Below are 11,130 nucleotides of genomic sequence, written 5' to 3' on the forward strand. Positions count from 1 at the left end.
GCATGTTTATACTATTTTTTTTTTTTTTTTTCTTTTCTTTAGGTAATTACAAAATGTATGTTACTGAATTCTTTACAGCGAGTTATCTTTTTTTTTAAATTGAGTTTTGTTAAAAGTAAAAAAATCAAAAGAAACTTTTCGTAGTTTCAAATAAACTTATTCGTCGATTTCAAAGTTTTATATCAAAGACAAAAATCAAGTTGATTATATATCTATACCTTGTCATACAAGTTAAATATCCCAAGAGATTATTTTATTATTTAAAAAGTTATATTTTTTCATATATTGATCAAGCGTGAAAAAACTCATCAAAATATTTATCAAAAGTTTTTTTTTTTTTAGATAATCTCTATCAGGTATAATATGTGTTGAAGATTTTATTATTTTTTTTTTTTTTTGTTTTTCAGTTGTGGTTGTTGTTACAGCTGGTATAGTCCCAAGAGATAACAAATCCTATTTTGTACACATCGGGTGACAATAATTAAGTACTCACAAGTTGCTTAAGGTCGATGCAAGAAGAGACGATGATGTGTATTTTGTGTATATTTAAGCTTCGTGTGGTATTTGTACACAATACTTGTACATATATGAGATACCAGTAGGTGAGGATGAGTCCTTGGGGTGTCATGTGGTTTAGTTCTGCCTTAGTTGACATTGAGCTTTCATTGTAAACAATATTTACTTTATTTTATCACACCGTTATATATATATGTATACTACAGAGTGTTTACTAAAACCTTTATGTACCGAAAACATTTTTATTTTTGTTTTTTCTACTCTAATATTGAAAAAAAAAAAAAACCCCCTATAAAATTTAAATATTATATTTATACTTTTATTAAATTAATTAATTAAATAAAAATATATAGTAATTTTAAAATTATTATTACAAAAATACTTTTAAATAAAGTTGAAAAAAACTTCAAATTAGAAATTCATATAGGACTTAAAAAGAAGGCTCAGATTTGTAGTATTTTGTAGTAAAATTAAATTTGTAGATTAAAAATAAAGGTTAAAAAGGGTTAAAGCAATTTTCTTCAAAAATCGACTACGGACGTTGTATATAGGTCAAAAATCTTTGTCATAATTTATAGTAATTTATAAGTAGAAAAAATTAAATTTGTAGTTCAATAGTTTTCCCGGAAAAATAATTTATTTATTAAGGTATTTATAAAACAAGTTTATTTTTCGTGAAAATTATCAAACTACTAATTATAATTTCACCTAGAAATAACAGAACATCACCATTGAATGGAGCATTTTCATAGAAAAATTATAATTTGTAGTTTTATAGTTCTCAAGAAAAATATACTTGTTTATAAATACCTTAATAAACAATGTAATTTTCCGGGAAAATTATTGAACTACAAATTCCAATTTATTAACTACAATTTTCTAGACGCCTCCCTGCACCTCACTGACATTATAGAATTATATTATGTTACTAATAAAAATAGTTATACGTATTTGAACATTTTAGAGTATAAAAAAAAATAAAAAAAAAAAAACTTTCATCCGAGGAAAATTTTTTTCCGAAAGATAGGTTCAACTACAAATTTGAATTTCTTCACTACAAATTGTAGCAGATCTCCCTGCATTCAAAAAATATTACAATTTTCATTATTGACAATAAACAAAAGGATTACAATTTTATTATTATATCAAATTTTAAATGTTAATTAACTTTTTTAATTATTAATAATTTCAAATTTCACTATGATAGAATGAACACCCAAAAAAAGCTCATGAAAATGAGCCCACCTTTTTTTAATTCAAACAATTATTGACAAAGTTTAAACTTGAGCAACACTGCATATAAAAAAATCTACAAAAGCCCAAAAATCGATATTACCACCCAAAAAAAGCCTAAAATTCCGATTATAGCCTTTTTTATTTGTGCCCATGTTGGTAAGCTAGCTTTATAGAGGTAATTGCCGAATTGATGGACGGTGGAGGTTCTGCAAAAAGGGAAAAAGGAAAAAACGATTTTTAATTGCCGAATTGATGGACGGTGGAGGTCCTGCAAAAAGGGAAAAAGGAGAAAACGATTTTTCAATTGCCGAATTGATGGACGGTGGAGGTCCTGCAAAAAGGGAAAAAGGAGAAAACGATTTTTTAATTGCCGAATTGATGGACGGTGGAGTCGCTGCAAAAGAGGAAAACGATTTTTTAATTGCCAAATCGATGGACGGTGGAGGTCCTGCAAAATAGGAAAAAGGAGAAACGATTTTTTAATTGCAGATTGATAGACGGTGAGTCCTGCAAAAAAGGAAAAAGGAGAAAACGATTAATTAATTGCCAGATGTTGATGGACAATTGGATTCCTGCAAAAAGGGAAAAGGAGAAAACGATTTTTAATTGCCGATTGATAGACGGTGGATCCTGCAAAAGGAAAAAGGAGAAAACGATTTTTAATTGCCGAATTGATGGACGGTGGAGGTCACGCAAAAAGGGAAAAAGAGAAAACGATTTTTAATTGCGGAATTGATGGACGGTGGAGTCCTGCAAAAGGGAAAAGGAAAACGATTTTTTGATTGCCGAATCGATGGACGGTGGAGGTCCTGCAAAAAGGGAAAAAGGAGAAAACGATTTTTAATTGCCAGATTAGATGGACGGTGGAGTCCACTGCAGGAGAATTAACAACTTTGTCAATAATTGTTTGATAAAAAAGAAGGGCTCATTTTCATTCAGGCTTTTGGGTTTTCATTCTATCATAGCAGAAATTTTTAATTTATTATGTTAAAAAATTTAAATTAACATTTAAAATTGAATTATAATAATAAAAAAATTGCATAATTTTTTTATCAATAATGAAAAAGATAATAATATTTTGAATGCAAGGAAGATATATATTTAACAGTGAAATTAAATTTGTTATAGTTGAACCTATCTTTCGAGAAAAAAATTTTCCTCGAATGACTAAATTTTTATTATTTTTTATACTCTAAAATGTTCAAATACGTATAACTATTTTTATTAGTAACATAATATAATTCTGTAATGTCAGTGAGGTGCAGGGAGGCGTCTAGAAAATTGTAGTTAATAAATTGGAATTTGAAGTTCAATAATTTTCCCGGAAAATTACATTGTTTATTAAGGTATTTATAAACAAGTATATTTTTCTTGAGAACTATAAAACTACAAATTATAATTTTTCTACTACAAATTGCAGTGAGACTTTTTGCATTTAAAAAATATTACAATTTTCATTTTTGACAATAAAGAAAAAGTTATGCAATTTTTTATTATTATATCAGACAAGAAATATTAATTAACTTTTTTATATTGTCATATTTTTTTAATGCAGAAAGACTTACTGCAATTTGTATAGTGAAAAAATTATAATTTGTAGTTTGATAATTTTCACGAAAAATAAACTTGTTTTATAAATACCTTAATAAATAAATTATTTTTCCGGGAAAACTATTGAACTACAAATTAATTTCACTAAATTACTACAAATTCTGACAAAGATTTTTGACCTATATACAACGTCCGTAGTCGATTTTTTGAAGAAAATTGCTTTTAACCCTTTTTTTAACCCTTTATTTTTGAACTACAAATTCTAATTTTTTTACTACAAAATACTACAAATTCAGAGCCTTCTTTTAAGCCCTATATGAAGTTTCCACGTTGAAGTTGTGCGCCAACTCCACGGAGCCCAAAAATACTTTTAATTTAAAAAAATAGAAAATCTATCAAATTCAAGTCAGGTAAATGCTAAAAGTATGCCAGTGGCGGTTTTTATTATTATTATTTTTTTTGTTTTTCGTACGAAGCTTTTTCAACGTTTATAACATAACTACTGCAGCAAGCATTTCTCTTATCCACAATTTTGAGCTATGTGCTTTTTTTATCCACTCCCATTTACCATCACATAACCCTCTCTTTCCATTTACTATTATCTCATCTTTGAGTCGATGCCCCAGAATGAGGGAGGGTATACTGAATCTACTTGTCTCTTCACGACTGCCATTTACAACCCCAAGCAAGTCAAAAATGAGTTACTTGAAGAAGAACAAGCCCTCAGGGGGTCAGACATCAGACTATATATACTCTACGTCATTTGTATATTATACAGTTTGAAAATTACATTTTAACATAGTTTACATATGAATAAGATGATGTATATAAATTCAATATACATATTTATTATTTAGAATTCAATTGGGAAAAAAAAAATTATCATTTTATTAATAATATAGTAATAAATTAATAATTTATTACGATATAACGATGATGATGATGGTGATAATAATAATGAACTAATAAAAATGAAGACAGTAATAACAATAAATATATAAACAACTGAAGATTAATATGAAAGAGAAAAATAAAATAAATAATCAACTTTAATAATTTAATGGAAGAAAAAAAAATATATATATAAGTTGGAGGGATTTAAGAGCACTTTGGTTGGTCTAGCAATTTATGACGGCTCTATGGAGACACTTGGCCAACTTTTTCACTTCATTCGTTTTTTCTATTTAATTATCAACATCGTAAGACAGGGCTAAGAAAAATAAAAGTATAAAATAAGCTCGAATAAATGTATATATGCGAGTTGACGTTGAAGATAATTCAGGAAGGGTCAATAAAATAAATAAAAAAAAAAAAAAAAAAGATGAAAAAGATAAAAGACAGAATAAAAAAAATAAAAAAAAAAAAAGTAACATTTGCACGTTCTCGTCACCAAAACAGAAGCCAGTGTAGGTGTCTGTTGAGCTCTTATACGTGACGAGAATTTTAACAATTGCAATATATTCTTGAAAAGAAGCTGAGAATTGGATCCAGAAGGATAGGTACTCTAAAGTTGAAGTATTGGACACTGTGAAAGACTTCCTGTATAGATTTTTATATTATTTATTTGTTTTTTTTTTTTATATTTTTTACTCTTTTCTTGATTACAATCGCATCACAAGTATCATCATTTTATTTTTCTTTCAAAAGCAGTAAAATGTGAAAAATGTAATACGATATAGATTTCTTTGTAAAAAATTGTGCCTTCAATTTTCAAGTAGCTATATTCTTTCAAAAAAAAAAAAAAAAAGTGAATACGCGAGATCTATGGAGTATTTTGTATTTTATTTTTCGTTAAAAAGTGATATAAAAAAAAATTTATATATAATAATAAAAAGTAAAATAAAATTATATAAAAAAAAAACAACAAGGGTCGTCTGATGGTGGGTCTAGGAAAATTGAGTTTAGTTGGCTTAAAATTCATGATTATTTTGCATAAAGTGGCCTTTCTAGAATAATATAAAAAATGGTAATTGTGTTTTATTGTCTTTATATACACGGTGGCTGTCCACGTTTTCAGCGTTAACAACCATTAAATTTTATATACTAAAACTTGAAGTAAAACCATGAGTACTTTCTAGAATGTTGAAAAGTAATATTGGATTTTCTCAAATAAATGAAAAATAAAGAATTTCTCCAATTGCAAAAAATAAAAGAAGAAGAAAAAAATGAAAAAAAAAAAAAACAATGAGGATTATCTAATGATAGAAATTCTTTTACAATTATTTGCGGAGAAAAGAAATAAAAAAAAAACTTTAAATTCTGTTGCCATTACACATGACAATCTTCAAATAGTGGTTTTTAAAGTGGAAAATCAAGACTCGTTGAATTGTTGGCAATGCAATTAACTCGTAAAATAAAAAAAAAAAAACTTTATAATAAAGAAAAAAATTTACTTGACGAAAGAACAAGTAGTGAAGATTCATTAATTTATAATAATCCAACTTTAAATTAACTAGATATTGATTGAATTCAATCACAACTACGACATTTCTTTCTCATCTTCAACTGAACTGCAAATATTTAATATTTTAAACAATTATTTTTTACAATTAAATAAATTATATTGTTTTAATTTTACATTGAATCATTATTGAATAAAGTAATTTAACAATAAAAAAATATATATATAGACCTGTTATTTAATAGCTGTCTTTCAATGGTCGATATTTAAAATTTTAAATATTCATCAGTCCACGGTATTACCCTGATTACGCTAAATAAAACGAAAAAAAATAAATAAATAAATAAAACAATAAAAAAAAAAAACAAAATAGATCAATGAACGAGCTATCTATATCTATATTCCGACAAAAAAAAAAAAAATAAATATTCTCACGGATGAAAATTCGCACAATCATCCCTGCTCGAGTGATAGTTAATTGGAGAGCTCGAATATAAAAAACCGATCAACCGTTTTGCTTTTTCTCTTTTAAATATATTTTATATTTTCATATACGTACTGCTTTTTTTTTTAATTTTCGCATTCTTTTTTTATATATATATATATATTTCTATATATTTATTTTTTCACATTTTTATTCTATTTTCGTAGAGATAAATTTCAAACGTTCCCCTGGGCGATACCCTCCAATTTTGGGAAAGTTAATCCCGAAGGATCATATGGTATTACCAGAGTATATAGTCACATGGGCCATCTTCTATTCACTCGAGTTGGCTAGTATATATACTTGACACACATAAACACATACACTCGTATACCTACACATAATAAAATTCATAGATGCAGTGCATATAGTGCATACATATATATATATAACATAAGAAGGTCCTACAGAGTGAATTCCACAAGATCCAACCAGATTACGTACGTGATTGTGACAGTGATGCGTCGTGTGGCATTGTTACACGAGTCGACTAGACAACTGGCTGGTTATATAGAGAAGGGATAATATATGAGATTGCATAATAGTCAAATTACATTTGTTGTGTAGAGACCACTTGGTACAACTAATACAATACATGATGGTTGTTATATATATATGTGTACAGTATATGTATTGATATTTAACATTTAGTTGTATTCACATAAACGCACACTGGCCACATTTGCGGCAAGGATATTCATTTTCTACCTCATAATCATTCACTAATGATTCATTCATTATATACTCTAGAGTAATGTTTTAATAATTAAAAATTTAAATTACAATTTCCATCGAAACAATAGAAATTTTAAAAATATTCAATACTTTTTTGTAATGTTATTTATAAAATTTTTATTTGTCAAATAAATTCATTGATTGCAGCATGAAAATTTTAGTATATATATTTTTTTATTGAGATGAAAAATATGGTTTTTATTTGGATCATTTGATAAATTTTTTTTTTTTTTTTACTGGTTTTCATGGATTGAATAGAGTTTTTATGACTTGTAGAAAAAAAAAGAATTTATTCAGTCTAACAAGAATGTCAAGTCAGTGGTAATGTGAATTTTCTTCACATCACGAAATTTGAAAATGTAACAACCAAATGACACATGCAGTGAGACTAAGAAGTTGCAAGTTTGAAAGTACGCGATATATCTTATGGTGAATGTGTCACGTTTCTATATACATCAAAAAAAGCATGAGGTCAAAAAAGATTTTTTAAAATCAGCAACGCCATAAACACACAAATTTACATTTATTGTTTATGATATTTTTATTATTATATTTTGGTTTGACAAGGAAAAAAAAATATTATTTTTTGTAATTTTGTTTTACTCATAAAAAGTTTTTACGTAGTGCAGTGTAATGTAGTCAAATAATTTTTTTGTTATTTTTTATTTTTAATGAGATGGTTAGAAAGATAACGACAAGGTGTAATTACGGGTGTATGATAATTTTAATTGCGCTAATAACTGTAGTTTGTGAAAGTTTATTTTATCTTATCGAAGAATAATATTAAAGATAAAAATCAATAAAACTTTATTTTTTTATTCAAGTTTGTGAGTCTACCAACTGTCGACAAGTTTGCAACAAACGAAAAGCTCAAACATACGTATAATTTTTTTTTTGATCTACTGTTGTCATATGATCATAAAAATTGCTTAAGCATGATCGGTCGAACAATTTTTTTTTAAGTTATTGATAATATTGTATATAACGAGAGAAAAGAATTTTTTTAATTACCTAATTTTGAATACGAGTTAAACTATCAATTTTATTTTGGAAAATTATTTAACCAAGCAATGATTAGTCAACTTTTATGGTCTTTATATTTTTAAAAAATGAAACCAACACGATAAATAATACAGAAAAGAAAAAACAATTTCACAAATATGTAAGGTAGCTTGATATAGTGACATGAATTAACTGTATTATTTATTACACGCACTAAATCTTCAAATGACACACGTTTATTATTAGCAGCCATTGTTAGCAAGGCGCTGAGTTATCAAAATTAATTTCAGAACATAATATTAAAAAAAACAATACAATAATAAATTTTTAAGTACTTGATAAACAAGTGAAAAGAAATGAAAAATTATTGATTATAATTACCAGCGCTAAAAGCTGCAGATGTATGTAAATTATAATCAATAAAAAAAAAATTATATTCAAAATAATAAATATAGAAAAAAATTGAAACCATGAATGTATGAAAATACACAAAGTAAATGAAAAATTTTGAAAAACTTGATAAACAAGTTAAATAAAAAAAAATTAATTATTAACTTGCGCTCAAAGCTGCAGTCATGTCAAATTTAATTTAAAAAAATAGATTTAAAAATTAATTTACAAATTTGTAAATTATTGTGGTAAAGTGCGTTCAACAAAAAATTACTTAAGTCTAAATATCATAAAAATAAATATATAATAAACCTGAAAAGGAATAAAGTAAACATCCTAATCTTTCCTAGAAAAAATAAACCCTATGTCATATATTCGAAATCCATTTTTGCAAATACCTGAAATACATAAATTACCTGTATTCAAATATTTTTAAACTGGCAAACATGAATTAATTATTGATACATTTAAATTCAAATTAGATTTCAAATCTAAAAAAAAAACAAGTCATTTTCTTTTGTTTTAAATCATTTAATTATCATATTATTCTTAGTAAATAATAAATTGTGATTAAGAATTAACAAAATAAATTCAATTCAAAGTGCCAGCTATCTCCTAACCAGTTGTTGAAGGCATTTATCGTTGAATACAAACATTATTTCTTGATGAAATATTTTCTACCAGTGGCGAGAGCTTCTAAACATACCAGTGTGAATTTACTAATAATTAGAAACGAAAGATGAATTGCCTAATACAACTGCCAATGTTAGATGATTATTTCCTTGATAATAATGATGACTATCAAGGCAACTTTTTATAAAAAAAAAAAAATATATAATAAAACTTTAATTTAAAATCATTGTGTGAATCAGCTCGGGTGACAAGTCGTGGAATAAACTAAAAAAGGATTCATTTGGGCAGGTGGTCCACAAGATTGATAGATAAATTTTGTTGGAGAGTCACATCAACAGGATGCTTTATATTATCATTCATGGTCATGGTGTTTTTTCCCCTCTGGTGCTGGTTCAGGAAGATTATAATTTTTTGGGACGCATATATTATTCTTTACATCACTGTCTACTTCTTCTCCTCTTTCTTTTTTATTTTTGGTGATAAAAAAACCTTGTCTGTTTGATTCATGTGTTGGTAGTTTTTCAAGTTTCCAATGATCTTCGTGTGATTATTTTTCCTTATGCCTCAGGTGATCTTGTCATTCCTCTTGAATTAATTTCGTATCGTATTCTCTTCGTTTTCTTTTTTTTATTAACTTAATTTGTTTCATAATTTTTTTTTTTACGAACTTAAATTATGAATTTATTGAATTACGCATTTTATTTCAAAATTAATTCTCTACATTTTTTTGGTTCAATGCAACGTATCATTGAGAAAATTATCAATATCGCTTTTAATCTCGCTTTTTTTTTGTGGTTTAGTTACCTCAGAATTTAATTTGAAATATACTCAATTGTGTTGAATAATTATTCACCAACTGGATGTATTTCATATTAAATTCGCTGCATTTTTTGAAGAAAAACTAAAACCAACATACCTTTCATCATCACCATCATTTTCATTGCTGATCTCATCTTGATTAAACAGTCAATATGTCAGTATGAAAATTCACTTGTTACAATATCATTCTGTAATAAAAAAACATACAAAATAATTAAGATTCAATCGAAAATGTGTTCAGCTTTTATTAGAATTTAAAAAACTACGAAAATTACCAGTATTTAACACGTCTTTGTCTTGGTTTGAATTGTACCAGTTTACTGAATTATTAGCCTATTTTTATGTAGCCAATAATTACTTGAGATTCAGTCTTGATTAACATAGAATATTCATCAGACACTGTAATTTTAAACAACCAAAATTTTAGACAAATATTCAATAAATGAGTCAATTGAATTACAATAAATAAAAATATATTAACCATCATTTGTTGTTCAATGAAGTGCCAAGACTTTTTCACTTTGTCAGACATATTTTACAAATAAATTCTAGCCATCTTTTAGTATCTATAAAAAAATAAATATTATGATTATGATTTTAATATTAATTTATAGTAAAATATGTTAATTGATTTGTGACAACTACTATACTATTATTTAGACTAATTTATTTTTGGACAAAAAAAAATTTAAAAATAGTGATCATTATTTACCTGTGGCCATTTAGCATTTGTTGTCCTTGTCAAGTCATTTTTCCAAATAATTGCTAGTCATTCTTTTTTTTGCATCTGTAACATTGAATAATAATATTTCAATTTTTGTTGCTACTATCAACATTGCATGTTTTATATTTATTTACCTATAATATTATGTTTTGTAAGGGCAAGAAAGTCTAACCATAAATTTAATTGACACTATTATTGGTTAATTATTGATAATTTTGCAAATGTTTATACGTGTTATCTATTTTTTGACAAAAAACAAAGCTAATAATAATAAAAATTTTTTACCTGCTCCGATTTTTGGAGTAAATGTATTGGCGCCTGTCCAGGTTTTATAACTTTTGACACATCCCAGGAAATCTGTAATTTTTTTGCACAAAAATGTTTAAATAATGGTCCTTTATTTTTTTATATAATAATATTGTATTATTAACAATTATTTATTGCAAAAAATATCACTTGACTTGTAACGACAAAGAAACCTAACCTCAAATTTGTTTTTGCACCATAATTAATTTATTATTTATAATTTCACTATTGTTTATACGTATTGTTTGTTGTCAAACAAAAACAAAGCTAATAATAATAAAAAATATTTACCTGCGGCCATTTTGTTATTGTAAAATTCCATAGCGTCCTTAT

General features: G+C 26.1%; 1 long non-coding RNA gene across 1 annotated transcript; it reads right to left on the reverse strand.

Moving 5' to 3' along the window:
- Positions 1-9,793: 9,793 nt before the first annotated feature.
- LOC122854629 lies at positions 9,794-10,851 on the reverse strand. Its single transcript, XR_006373984.1, has 5 exons — positions 10,777-10,851; positions 10,480-10,554; positions 10,249-10,333; positions 10,043-10,166; positions 9,794-9,955 (listed from the first exon to the last, which is right to left on the reverse strand). It is a non-coding gene; the product is annotated as an uncharacterized LOC122854629 (long non-coding RNA).
- Between the last annotated feature and the right edge of the window lie 279 nt (positions 10,852-11,130).

Source organism: Aphidius gifuensis, linkage group LG4 (assembly GCF_014905175.1).
Source record: "Aphidius gifuensis isolate YNYX2018 linkage group LG4, ASM1490517v1, whole genome shotgun sequence".
Taxonomy (NCBI): Eukaryota; Metazoa; Arthropoda; class Insecta; order Hymenoptera; family Braconidae; genus Aphidius; species Aphidius gifuensis.